The sequence below is a fragment of the Podarcis cretensis genome (genome assembly GCF_951804945.1).
Source record: "Podarcis cretensis genome assembly, chromosome: 4".
Classification (NCBI taxonomy): domain Eukaryota; kingdom Metazoa; phylum Chordata; class Lepidosauria; order Squamata; family Lacertidae; genus Podarcis; species Podarcis cretensis.
In genome coordinates this window covers 50,759,251-50,772,776 of record NC_137173.1, presented here as the reverse complement: position 1 = coordinate 50,772,776, position 13,526 = coordinate 50,759,251, and the positions used below count along the sequence as shown (strand labels likewise).

The 13,526-nt window shown below is 41.0% G+C and overlaps 1 long non-coding RNA gene across 1 annotated transcript in view; it reads left to right on the top strand.

The window, feature by feature from the left end:
* Positions 1-12,912, top strand: part of LOC307213856 — a 116,286-nt gene extending 103,374 nt beyond the window's left edge. Inside the window, exons 5-7 of the long non-coding RNA XR_013837733.1 lie at positions 5,956-6,058; positions 6,524-6,557; positions 12,043-12,912. This is a non-coding gene — a long non-coding RNA (uncharacterized lncRNA). The remainder of the gene's footprint in view (positions 1-5,955; positions 6,059-6,523; positions 6,558-12,042) is intronic.
* Positions 12,913-13,526: the final 614 nt, after the last annotated feature.

Sequence of the window (13,526 nt, the reverse complement as noted above, 5' to 3'; positions counted from 1 at the left end):
CAGTAGCACACTGTGCAGCACCAAATTTAATGCTATCATGCCTCAGCTGTGCCTGCAATAGGAACACAGAGCCAAATGACTCTTTCAGATTTTAAAATGCACAGGCTGTATGGGGGTGTGTGTGTGTAGGGCTGTCTATGCAACAGTCTTACAGCTTGTGTGTGTGTGTGTGGGGGTGCTCCTGTGGCTTTTCAACTGGGGCATCGGAAGGAATGTTTGTTTCTAGCCTAATTATAGTGACAGAAAAAGAGCTGTACACTACTTGGGCTGAAAGTGGAGCAAATTCCCCTTCATTCTTCTATAAAAGAAAAAAAAACGAACAATTACTGGGGGGGCAGTGTACAGTTAGAAGGTTATTGTGCACTTACAATGATTTGTGCTCATGATGTTATTGGGGTAGTTATTCACCTTACTTTCAGTACTGCTTGCACCTGCAGATCTTTTAGGACAGCCATACTGTTAGAAAATGCCCTGGGGTGTCGGCAGCCCCCCAGTCCTCTGGGTGTCCTCTGGTGAGCATGGTTCTGGGAAAGCTTCTCCCTTCTTTTCCAGACACTCCAGTGACAGAAATCAAAATGATTTGTGCACACTATTCTTCTGGCATCGTACAGCAATAAGCAGGAGACTCCGTAGTTCTATTCTATGTTTTATTTACAGACTTTACACAGAGAAAGCATAATGGCGACCGTTCTCTTTCAGCCCCGAGAGAACCAACAGAAGTGAAAGTACATTCTAAAAGTACACGTACAGCGGAGGAGATAAGATGGTCTTCCTGTTCTCACACTCTCTCAGACGGTCATGTGAATTATACCAATCACAAAATGCAGCCTTGGTGGCCTGATTTACTGCTTCACCCCCAATGCATATCCTGTGGCACCCTACTGGAATCCTATAACTTTTCATAGCAAAAATGTTCTTGGTGCATTGGTGTGTCTTTCTTTCATTGTGGTATTCTCTGCAAGAGTGTCACCAACAGTGAAGTAACATTGGGGCAGCATCACACAACTAATAAGGGAAGCTGTTTTGTTTTTAAAAGTATTCTTCTCCTGGGTGAGTCAGATCCAGATAATGGGTGTGGGTGGATAAGGGGGAAATAAATGGTATTTCTTAAGGTGGAGATGGGTAAGTCATGTTAAGGGGGATTCAGAAATCCAATAAGCCTTTCCAACTCCATCATTCTCTCCCCCCCCCCCTTGTTTAATGAGATTCTTATTGGACAAGGTTATTTGAAAGCATCAAATATTCATGTGACCATATTTAGAACAATTACATTCTAGTAGGCTAAAAACTGTGATAAATTGGCTCTAAGAATAGACATCACTGTTTATTTTATCACATGTTGATTTTTGTGAACTGGAATCCTATTTCCTGGCAGGATCTATTATGTAGTGGACTTTTAAGCATATTAATATTTATTCTCACAACAAGTCTGTAATATAAGGTGAAGATCCAGCAACTGGTTACTCAATGAGCTTCATGGTTGAGCAGGTATTTGACCATCTCTCTCAGGTCAGGTTCATCAGTTTATCCACAACACCATCCTAGCAATCTAAAGATGAGTTTTTAAGTCCATGTTCTACTGAGCACAGGCACAAAAATTATGTGTGTGGTGAGGTCCCATGGGAAAGAATCATTGCTCCTAGTGTCTACCAGATAAAGTGCATCTATTTTTTACCAAAAAAGAGAGAAAGTAACCGCAGCATAATAATCAGCAGCATGCAAAAGGCAAAACTCAGAAGCTAAGTGAAGCTATTGCAGTATTGTATATTGTGTTCTAGTTTTATCACTGTTATTATATAATAGAGTCTCTATTATTTTCTGTGTTGTTTTGAATTTAGCAATATTTCATGCTGTTCCCATGAAAGAAAGAAAGTTATATGCCATTAAAAATTTCACCAACAATTGTACAGGAAAATTGACCAATTACTGAGCTAACTCAAAATGCGCTTTTACAATTATTTTTAATGGCTTTTACCCCATCTATTTCTGGAAAGTGTCAATCAATTTCTGCAGATCTGCCTTGTATCTGTCTGGTGCATATTATTTTACATACCTTAAAACAGACACATACACACAGCACATATTTATTTTACATCTCGGGTTTCTGAGTCCATAATTGTTCTTTTTCTTACTCTAAAGATATAAACTCACCCTATTTGAAGATGAGCCATGACTTACATGAATAAATGAAAATCTCACAATGTTGCTTGACACTTTATAATTCTTAATCTGTTTGACGAAATGTCAGTGACCTTCACACGTGGCCTGTTTTCCTGTACTTTAGCTCTAAAGCAAAATGTCAAATACTAGAGTACTTTCGGAGCCACCTCTGGTGAAGAATTTTAAATAGAATTGATTGATTGAGCTTATGGAGGCCCTAGCATGTTTCCTAATGAAGCATCCCTAAATCAGGAGTTACAATAATATATTCTAATATAAGCTTACTCTTCAAGTTTGTTTTGAAAGATATCCTGTTAAAGACCAGAGGATGAGAAACTGCTGAAGTTTCACAATGGAAAACAGAAATGCAGTGTTTATGTGAATGTGCTAGGTGTTCTGTAGTTTACAAGTGAGAAAAGGAAGAACTCTAACAACAACCCATCTCTCTTCAAGAAACCCCTCACTTTGGGGTTTAAACAGTATTTTAAAATACTTAGTTGTGGCAGATTAATTAATATTCATTAATGATTATGACAAGGTCACCAGCATGTCTCTTTCTGACAATGAAGAAGCCAAAGTAGACATGACAAGCCAAATCAGAAATGATGGCATCAAACTGGCATAATTAAACTTGGATCTGATGTGCTCTCATCAAAATCAATGGAGTAGAAGGGTCCTTTTTTAGGCAGCGAAAGATGCCTCGGTCCCTTCCACCAACTGCTTAATAGGGCAGGTTTTCTGCCAGGGCATCTGTTGAGGGCCAAGTCCGCAGCTAGGGTACAAGCAAGAGCCTCCATATACCTAACTGCATGCAGAGGAAGATTCATTAAGTGAGCTCATGAAAAATGTCATGCGCCAGAGCCCTCCCAAACCTGGAATTAATACTACTTTTCCCATGCAATCTTTTTCTCCAAGCTTGGCTCACTTTCAGTATCAGAGCCCAGCTGGAAGCAAAAGCAATATTGGGGGTCAAACTGAGGAAAGGTACATTGCAAGTTGGAGGGAGGATTCTGAACTCCCTACTAAGACAACCCTCTTGCTCTTAAAGAAGGACTCACCCCTGCTTTCTCTCTAAGTTCAGCAGCTCCAACTTCCAGTGCATAGGTCTGCCAGCATCGTGCCTAAATTAAGCAGATCTTAGTTCCAGTAGGGACATTGTGAAGAAGATGACCATGTTCCGACAATACAGCTCCAGAGAACCTTGGAGAGCTACACACGCAAAGCCCTGTAGGAATCAGCTCAACTGGCTATTTTCCAGGGACAAAGATAGCCAATCCAGTGCCCCTTCTGCTCTCCTTCCCAAATAGCTACTTTGCTCTCTTAGATAATTTTCTGTTTGCTTGTGCAGCCTCAGCTCAGTGGGAAGAAATGTACATGCAGCATCTATTGGCATGTTGGGTTTTGTCACCCAGCCAGGGGGTCTGCAGTCTGTTCACATATATCTATAGCTAGTCCTAAGCTGGATCAACTAGTATAAGCAATACTGCTTTCATATATTTAGCCTTACCTGTTCTATTATAAATACTGGCTGCAAAAATAAAAATATGTCTCCCCGCCCCCACTTTAGAAAGCTTTTGTACCTTGAAGAGCATGAAATAGCAGACTTAAAAGACTATTAGTATGGGGAGGGGGGAATCTTTGTATCAGGATGTACCATACAATATTTTTATAACATATAATTTTGCCCTGTCTTATTAATTATATTCAGATGTCTTCAGAGGACAAAGCAATTATAATAATAGATGGTGTAATTACATGTTCAGTGACTATATAATAAGACTGCAGCTCAGACAAATTTGAGCAATATACCCATTTCTACTCAGGATGGCGATACAATTGAGTTGCCTTTCCAGTAGTAAATCTGTCTCATAATTTTGGGATTCTGAATATATTACACTATACAATGTGCCCCCCAAAAACATTTTATGAAGTGGAGTGAGTTTTAGTGTGAAAGAGTCTGCCATGTGCCCTTTGGCACTTTATTTTCAATCTGGTTTGACTTATTACCCTTGAAGATCTCGTCACTTAAAAATTTATAATTTTATTCATTTATTTTATTTGACTTTTATGTGAAAGTTATAAAGAGCATGGACACATGACAGTATTGGGGCTTTACACAATCCAAGGACCTGTTAAAAAGGTTCAGCAAATTGCTGATTGGACATGGACACTTTTCTGATTCAGTGGATGAGAAAACTTTTAGAATAGCAGCAGATATCAATCATATTTCAAAGAAAAGGGATAGAGGGGCTGGCATTCTGTAAAAAAAGGGGCTGCTCAAGCAATTCATAAGAACGTAAGAAGAGGATCAGGCCAATGACCCATCTAGTCCAGCATCCTGTTCTCACAGTGGCCAACCAGATGTCTGTGAGAAACCCTCAAGGAGGACCAAAGCACAAGAGCACTCTCCCACTCTGTGTTTTCCAGCAACTGGTATTCAGAAGCATTACTCTCTCTGAGCATGCACTGGTAACCATTGGTAGCCTTCTCTTCCCTGAATTTGTCTAATCCTCTTTTAAAGCCATCCAAGATGGTGGCCATCACTGCCTCCTGTGGAAGTTTAACAATGCACTCTGTGAAAAACTTCCTTTATCTGCCCTTTACTTTCAACATTCATCTTCTTGAATGCCCACAATTCATAGTGTTATGAAAAAGTGGGGAGAACTTCTTTCCTCTATCCAATTTCTCCATGTCATGCAATATTGTGTAAACTTTGGTCACATCGCCTCTCACCTTTTCTCTGAATTCACTGTAGCTGCTCACAGAGATTCAGGGAAATGGTGCATGTAGAAAGAGAGTGTCCTAGTGCCCGTTTTTCTCAAGTGTTTGTGAGCAGAGCCCATGGGGTGCATTCAGTAGCATCCCTGATGTTGAGCAAAGACTCTTTGACCTAAAGGGGCTTACTAAAATGGATGGGGTGGGAAGCAATTTTTCATAATTTCCCATTTCCCCTACAGCACCTCATGCCACCTTCCATGCTGCTCCAGATGGTTTCCAACTTTTGGAGGGGGATGGAACAGGCAAAAATAGCCTTACTTGCATGTCAAGACCCTGAGCCCTCCCCCATTTGTTGAATAACAAAACACATGGCAATTGTTTAATGCAAAGCCTTTTTTGACACAGCTAGGGATTCTACAGTTTGCAAGATGCCAACCGCAAGTTTAAAACCTATGTGTATATACAGTTTCCATGCCTGTAGGTTTTGTTCCAAAGGGGATTTAAAATCTAGCAGAGGTTGGGAGTGGGGATAGCATATATACAATCCTTCTTCCATCCTCTTCATGTCTTCAGTTCAGCATCCCCACATTATAACTGTGTGAATGTGCGCTGAATCGTTAGATTTACAAGTGGTCATCTGATTGCTTCATCAATTGCCTTACTACACACTGAAATGTGATCTGAGTGAAGCAGTCAAATGACTATGTTGCCACAGCCTAACTGCAACATTATTTTATCCCTTAGATCAGCACACAAGAAAGGGGAATATCAATATCAAGGAAGCTGAACTTGATAGAAAGATGTTGATTCCTTAGACACTAGACCTTTGGCATAAAGTTAAGAAGGATAATAACTTTAAAGAGGGCATTTCCAAGGAAAGAATTTGAGGATTGCACGATAGGTCATGTTGTTGCAGCAGAGGGAAGCTAAGTTTTTAACAAATATTTTTGTGAATTATGGAGAAACAGGTGAAGTCTTAGTATTCTTGTGCCCTTGTATTCCACAGCTGTAAATACCTACATATTAATGACCACCTCTTAGGTTTCCTTTCTGTGTTTGTGCACAAAATGCTTTAAGAGGTGTCCCATCAGGCAGTCTCCACATGGTTTTCAGATACATCTACAATTCTGCGGCCTAACAATTGGAAGAGGGACTACATGCTGTAGGATATGCCAATAAGGTCAGTTCAGATTCTCTTTTTAAAAATTGCCTGGTAAAGCAGGACTTGTGTTTAGATAGGTAGAAATAACTCAGTGGAAAAAGATGGATTGCCTATTTGTCAATGTTAGAAGGAAGAAACTGTGGATCGTTCTACAGCAGAGGGGACTGAATGTGAAGAAGCTGAGCACCTTCCTTGGCTACAGAAGTCAGCACCTTTCTGCCCTCTCACTTTCAAACTAAAATAAAAATGTGGTGAGCTCAGATTAGATATCGATTACTGAAATAGCACCAGTTAAGATGCTTTATTTTCTGCTAGTCCAGCAAATTTATGATTCTTATTTCACTGAAATGATATTGGTTGAGTTAGACTGACTAGTCTTCAAACTCCTTGCCAAACTGCGATCGTCCATTACTTGTTCATAGCAGAGGTCGTAGTAAGTAGTGAAGAGTATTAATTTAATTCTATTTATTTATCTTTTCTCAGGCCTGAAAAATTAACTGGTACTTAAAATCCTGAGGTAAGTCATTGACTACAGGCATTCCAATTACCTGAGGAATGCGCCAGGAATATGAGGAATAGTAAGAACAACAGAAAATAAGAAGAGCCCTTCTGGATCAGACCAAAGGCCTATTTAGTCTAGAATTCTGTTATCATTGGTCAACTGGGTGCCTGTGGAAAGTTGAAAGAAACAATCAGGAAAGGAAAAACCAGCAGTGGTCATTGGGGTTCTGAAAGCAGGGCAGCACTGCATACTTACCTTCCCAATGTTGTAGGGTTTTATTGGGGCAGGGTCTATTATAATGGAATCCCCAGAACTGCCCAGACAGACAGAGAGTATGAGAACTCAAAAGGTATTCAGTTTTCTTGGGAATGAGGTCAACAGTGATTTTCAGGTATTTTGTTAAGTGTGGGGGACGGGTTTCACAGCTTAACACTCCAGAAGTCACCCCCAAATATCCAAAAGTTTCAACTATGCTGTCTGAGCCTCAGTGTGCATCTCTCCCAGGCCATGTCTGCACCATACATTTAAAGCACTTTTAAAATACTTTAACAGTTATACCTCCCCCCCTCCCCAAGAATCCTAAGAACGAAAGCCTGTTAAAGGTGCTGAGCGTTAGAAGACCTAACATAGGGAATTGTTCATTAAAACCATACTGGGAATCACTGTGGTTTCACAAACTGTTAATGTTTGCATTAGATTTTCACTTTCACATGACATAAAAGCTTCTTCCAGAGATATAGCAGAATGCAGCTCAAGTTTAGTGCTCATTTTCATGTAATTTGCTTCCAAGAAAAAAAATCCCATTTGCAAATACTATGGAAATAAATGCTAAAGTTGCACCAATTTTTTTGCTATATTTTACTTTTACATTGTGTGAAAATTAAAATACGTATAATAATAATAATTCAAATAAACAGGCAGCCCTGTTTAGGGAAGTTTTTAATGTCTGATGTTTTAATATATTTTTAATCTTTTGTTGGAAGCCACCTAGAGTGGGCGGGGCACAAATTAATTTATTATTATTATTATTATTATTATTATTATTTACTATTAGGAGAAAAAATGAGAAAATGGAATAAACTGCTGTGTGAATGCAACCTATAATAACTAAATAATAACTAAAAAATGTTAATGGCAAAATTACAGCAGTACTTCCCACCCGCCCCATACCACTTGAGGCAGCAGTGGAGGAGACATTTTTAGCCACAAGTTATTGGTGACCACATTCAGTCTTCCACTGGATCTATGTCTTTCCACCTTCTTTTAAAAGAATATAAGAATGTTCTTGAAGAAAAATGGGCTTCTCATTCAAAGGAAGAGAGGAGCAGCAAGGAGTAAAAGCTACAGAAAGGGGAAGAGATTGTCAAGAAAGGATTCCTACCACACAGTTCTAACTCACTTGGTACATCAGAAGAAGCTCCTGAAAAACCCATAAATTAGTTTTACCTGTTTGCTTTGTAAGATACTGAACTGTACAACACATGAGGTTATGCTTTTCCTTCAGGACTGTGTTCCTGTGAACCATGAAAAATCGATGTTGTGAAGCAGTTAGTCACAGATGTGCAAGTACTTCTCATGTTGCTGTTTTTGTTGTGTGGTAGCTTGTGGGGGTCTTCTTCTTCTTTGGCGATCACTCATAGCCGAGTAATATTGTCTTCCATGAACACAGTCTTAACAGTGAGTCTGTAAGTGACTGTGGAGGCCAGTTCTGGATTCATACACCCTTCCACAGTGGGGACATAGGTTTCCAGGTGAGAATTGATCATGGTAAGGGTTTGCCAAGTGTGCCTTCCTCTTAGTACTAGTGCCTTCCTCTTAGACTAGCCCCTTGATATATCCACCTGAGGAACAAGGAATGGAGCCACACCTCTGCCCTACTGTCACATGTCTAGACTAGTCTTGCACTTAGTTGTCTACATGCTGAGCATAGCCATCTGGCATAGAACCCCAGTGTATGAGCAGGTGTTCACACCTATGCGTTCCTCTTCCTATGTCCATGCTCAAATGAGTGGCTGTGGAGGGCAGAGCTGGCCTGGTTTTACAATACCAGGTGCACAACCTAATTGCTTGTTCTATGGGTGTGCCTCTGTCACAGATTTAAGATCACTACTGTGGAGCAGAGTAGTCATTCCCCTCCCCTCCCCTCCCCCTTCAGCAAGTGTTCTTTGAAGAAAGGCTGAATCAGGGCATTTATTCCCCACAGTGGCCAGAGAAACAACCTTCCTCTTAAAGTCAAACCATGAAGGAACAGCTAAATTTGCTCTCACTCACAAGGACCTTAAAGGTAAACGTAAAGGTACCCCTGCCCGTACGGGCCAGTCTTGACAGACTCTGGGGTTGTGCGCCCATCTCACTTAAGAGGCCAGGGGCCAGCGCTGTCTGGAGACACTTCCGGGTCACGTGGCCAGCGTGACATCGCTGCTCTGGCGAGCCAGAGCCGCACACGGAAACGCCGTTTACCTTCCCGCTGGTAAGCGGTCCCTATTTATCTACTTGCACCCGGAGGTGCTTTCGAACTGCTAGGTTGGCAGGCGCTGGGACCGAGCAGCGGGAGCGCACCCCGCCGCAGGGATTCGAACCGCCGACCTTTCGATCGGCAAGCCCTAGGCGCTGAGGCTTTAACCCACAGCGCCACCTGCGTCCCCTCACAAGGACCTTAGTGTCACACTAATACGGATTTTGAAAGGCAGCTTAATTTTATTCATAACTTCAATGTTTTTGTACCATCCTTTTTAAATATGTCAAGTTTAAAACAGCAATAACAAAACCTAAGGAATCTGGTTTTGGGGAAAAGCTGGTTTGGGGATTATTTGTATGGAATATATTTTTCACATTTCTCATTTGATTTTGTGGTGCACTGCTGCTGATCCAGTTTCTAAGCAATACTATAACCTCATTGTTTACATATTGACTAAAGGGTGGACATCTCAAACTTCCTCTTTAGTGGAGACGGGAACCATATTCTCCTTGTATATATCACACACATACACCATTAACTAAAATTAAACTGTGAAATAGATCAACAGCAAGAGGTCTTGGCGCTCTGCTGGTGGCACCAGAATGTCTAGCAATATTCAAGAGATGGCATAAAATCCATTTATGAATGGCAGTGGCTATGCACATAATTTCCCACCTCCTGCTGGACAGTGATGAAGGAGGATGGGGCCTTCCTGCCAAGTTTTCTATTCATGTTCACTTTCAAGTATGCGGTTCTGCCAATTTATTTAATTAAGAATTTTAGCCTCTGTATTTGTTAGCCATAATGAGAACAGAAAGCTGGACTAGATGGGTCTTTGGTGTGATCCATTAGGGCTCTTCTTGTGTTTACTGTGAAGCTTTCCTAACTCATTACACCAAAATAATAAATGCCAGGATTAGGCACAGTGCATTTTTGTGTTTAATAAGACTACATTGTTAGTGCTGAATTAATAAATGTGTGTTTTCGCATTCCTGTTATTCTTAATTAATTACAAACTGATGGTACCACCTCATACCACACATCTCTTGACAGGTATAGCTGTGTAATCTAGTGTCCAGCAAATGAGCATTGAAAGGCTATGTTACCTAGTTAATTAAAATGTAAGTGTTTTAATTGACTGACATTTTGCAGAAATGGTAATAGATAGTGCACTGAGCCATCCTGAACCCCCACAAAAGGCTGGCTAGGTAAGAGGGTGGAAGTGCTATTGGTGGTGCCACTCCATCAGCAAAGATGGTGGAGCAACATGTTCAGCCCAGACCCCCCTCATGCCTGTGAAAAGCTCCACGGATGTAGAGCTGCCATCAGTGGTGTTTCCACCAGAGGTAGGGACCAGGAGGAATTCCAGGGGCATCAAGGCCTTGCTGGAGGTGGCCTTGGATCTACCTCCAAATACAATAAACAATGAAGAAGATACTATATTTAAAAAGATATGCCCTCCCTGATCACTATTACTCCCTGATCACTATCAGGAACATAGGAAACATCCTTAGACTACATCAGACTATTTGTCCACCTAAGAACATTAGAAGAGCCTGCTGGATAAGACCAATGGCCCATCTAGTCCACCATCCTGTGGGATGCCTATGGGAAATCCATCAGCAGGACCTGAGCACAATAGCATTTTCTCCTCCAGTGGTTGCCAGCAACTGGTATCAGAAGCAGTGCTGCTTCCAATTGTGTAAGCAGAGCCTAGCCTCTCTGGGCTCTTTCACTTTACCTGTTATCTTAGTTTGTTTTGTTTTTACTGGATATACCAGAAATAGTACCTACGACTCTCTGCATGCAACACCTGTGCTTTACCGCTGAGCTATGGCCCCTTCCTAAATATCACATTATAATCCATCCACCTTTAAGGTAAATATTTCATATTTGAATCTAAGCAGTATACTATGTGAACAAAAATTGTATACTGTATGCATCATCAGTATATTGTATACACAACTGGCTGCTTATGCATACTATTAGACATGTGCAGCCTCTCCCATAAATACAACTTTGCGTTTGCAGCACAGCTGACAACATGTAGTGGTTGGCAGCAAGAAACTCCCCCAGTGAACAAGGGAGACACATGGCAAGCGACTAGATCCATTTCTACGCGTGTGACTTCGTTGGACAGAAAACTGTACTTCTTGTTTCATTTTCTATGCCGTTGGGTGGGATTCTTACTAAATAATCTCTTTTGTAACATGCTAAATGCTATGACGAAATGTGTGCCATGCAATCAGGTGTAGAATACATCACCTTAATCTGCAGGTAAATTCTTTTTTTTTTTTTTTTTTTTTTTGAGTGGAGATGTACAATTATAAGCATCATTATTTTAATTTGAAATTACATTGGTATAATAAGACTGTTAGCATGCCACTACAGTGGAATTCATCAAGCATTTTAATGATAATAATTGTATGTTTCCATGTGGCTTTTTCACACACCAGTAACACTGGGGAGTCTTAACCAGTTATCTCCAAGGTGATCCAACCATCCAGATAGGCAGAAATAACTGAATCATGGGGTCCCTTTTTCATGGAGTAAATCAAACTAACTTTGGAAGGGGCATTCTATTATATTACTGACAAACTAGATGGGCCTTTGGCTGTCAACAGTCAGAATCTTAACAAAATTCTCAACTACAGTAAGAGCCTATTGTAGCTGCACCTCATTTTGCTGAAAAAGTGCTCTCTCTATATATTTCAACTCATTAATTACATATCCTAAATACATACTTAATGCAGTGTCGCTTTCTTTCTATGTTATTTGGTAATTTATGTGACATGCACAGACTTAAAAAAAGAAACCAAACAAAATGTTTTTAAAATATAATGAAGCCATCAAGTTTTACTTTCCTTTATTATTGTTGGCAGAAAGGTTCAGCATTGTTCCATTTCATGTTGGGGGGAAAGACACCTTAATAGGTCTCCCTTCATTCCCTTTGTTTCTCTTTTATGTCAGCTAAAAGGTATCTTGCACCGTAGTACCAGATACTTCCTTTGTTCACACTGACAGGGTTTTTTTGTGTTACAGGAAAATGACAGCGATAAACGGCTTTCTGACACTGGCGGCAGAAACAATGCTTTTGGGTAGATATGCTTGTCTTCCACACACAATGTACTGTTTGAGACCTTTGTGGGGAATTGTTTTGAACCCAAAACAAAGCAAAAGAGGAAAGTGATGGGCTGTGGGAGGAAAAAAGGTTAGTCATAATTGGCTTGACATAACCAGGAGCAATTCTGTGCTTTGTATGCATATGTTTGGTATTTTTAGGGCTGAATTATGAGGGTCCTTAAACTTTAGTTTGTTTCAGTTTCCCTTCCTAATGACATCCTGTTTGTGCAAGTCCCCAGGTGTGTTTTCTCCAAATGCCATTGACCTTAGCTTTTTAAAGCTGCTATAAGTTTGCTATACACATTTGGGGGTGGGGAGTAACATCTCCCATTTTACTAGCAAAAGCAGACAAGATGCACTTACCTATTTCAAAAGCAAGACAGACAGACAAACAAACCCCAATCAAAAACATATATCCTGTCAAAATGTGTATTTATTTATTGAAATTGCATCACGCCCTTCCTTCCAAAGGAGTCCAGGGCAGCAAACACATCCACATTTCTTTTTTTATTAAAAAAGCATTCTAAAATAGATATAACATTCTGAAAACAATTACAATTAAAAACAGTATATCATCCAGTTATCTCGGGGTTGGCAGTAACATTCAGTCACCAAATGCCTGCATAAACAGGAATGTTCTCAAAATCCTCCTGACAGTTAATAATGATGTGGGCAAAAACACCTTACTAGGGAGGGCATTCCACAAATGGGGAACCACCAGTAAAAAGGCCCTGTCTGGGGGTAGATGGGTGTTACTAACAATGTGAACAGTTACAACTTTCAAAGTATCACAAAGCGTGTTCTCCAATAAATGAGAGCACGTGTTGCATTGTGGGCCGCCGGGCCAGGCCTCTTGTTGCCAGGCAGGTTAAGAGTTGTTGCCTGGCATTATGATTGGGTAACCGGGTTGCTGGGGCAAATTGTATATTGCAAATTGGGTGGGTGGGACCATAGTCTTTAAATGTTGGTGCACTCTAGTTTCTCTTTCTCTTTGCAGAGTGCATCGGATCACCCGCCCGCCCGCCCTCTTTTCCGGTTGACCTTGCTTTGCCTGTCATGGGGTCGTCTGCTTTGGAGCAGGGGCCTAGTAGGAATTTTGCCATTTGGTGATTGGCTGTGCCACTTGGTTTTTGCCTACTACTCAGCAATTCGTCACAACTTGTAAGGTTGCGGTTAGGCATTGGTTATAATATGCTGGTGGTGGAGGGGTCAGGATAGGCTGTGCCTGCCCCTCCTATTGCGCTGAAGGGAATTCCGTTAAAGGAATCCTGGGGCTTGCCACGATTTCATCCAATCCCTGTCATGGGACCAGGGCCGCCCAATCCCTGTCATGGGAATCCCTGTCATAGGACCAGGGCCGACAAGCTTTTCGGGAGCTGCTGGGGTGAGCGGCGTGGGTCCGA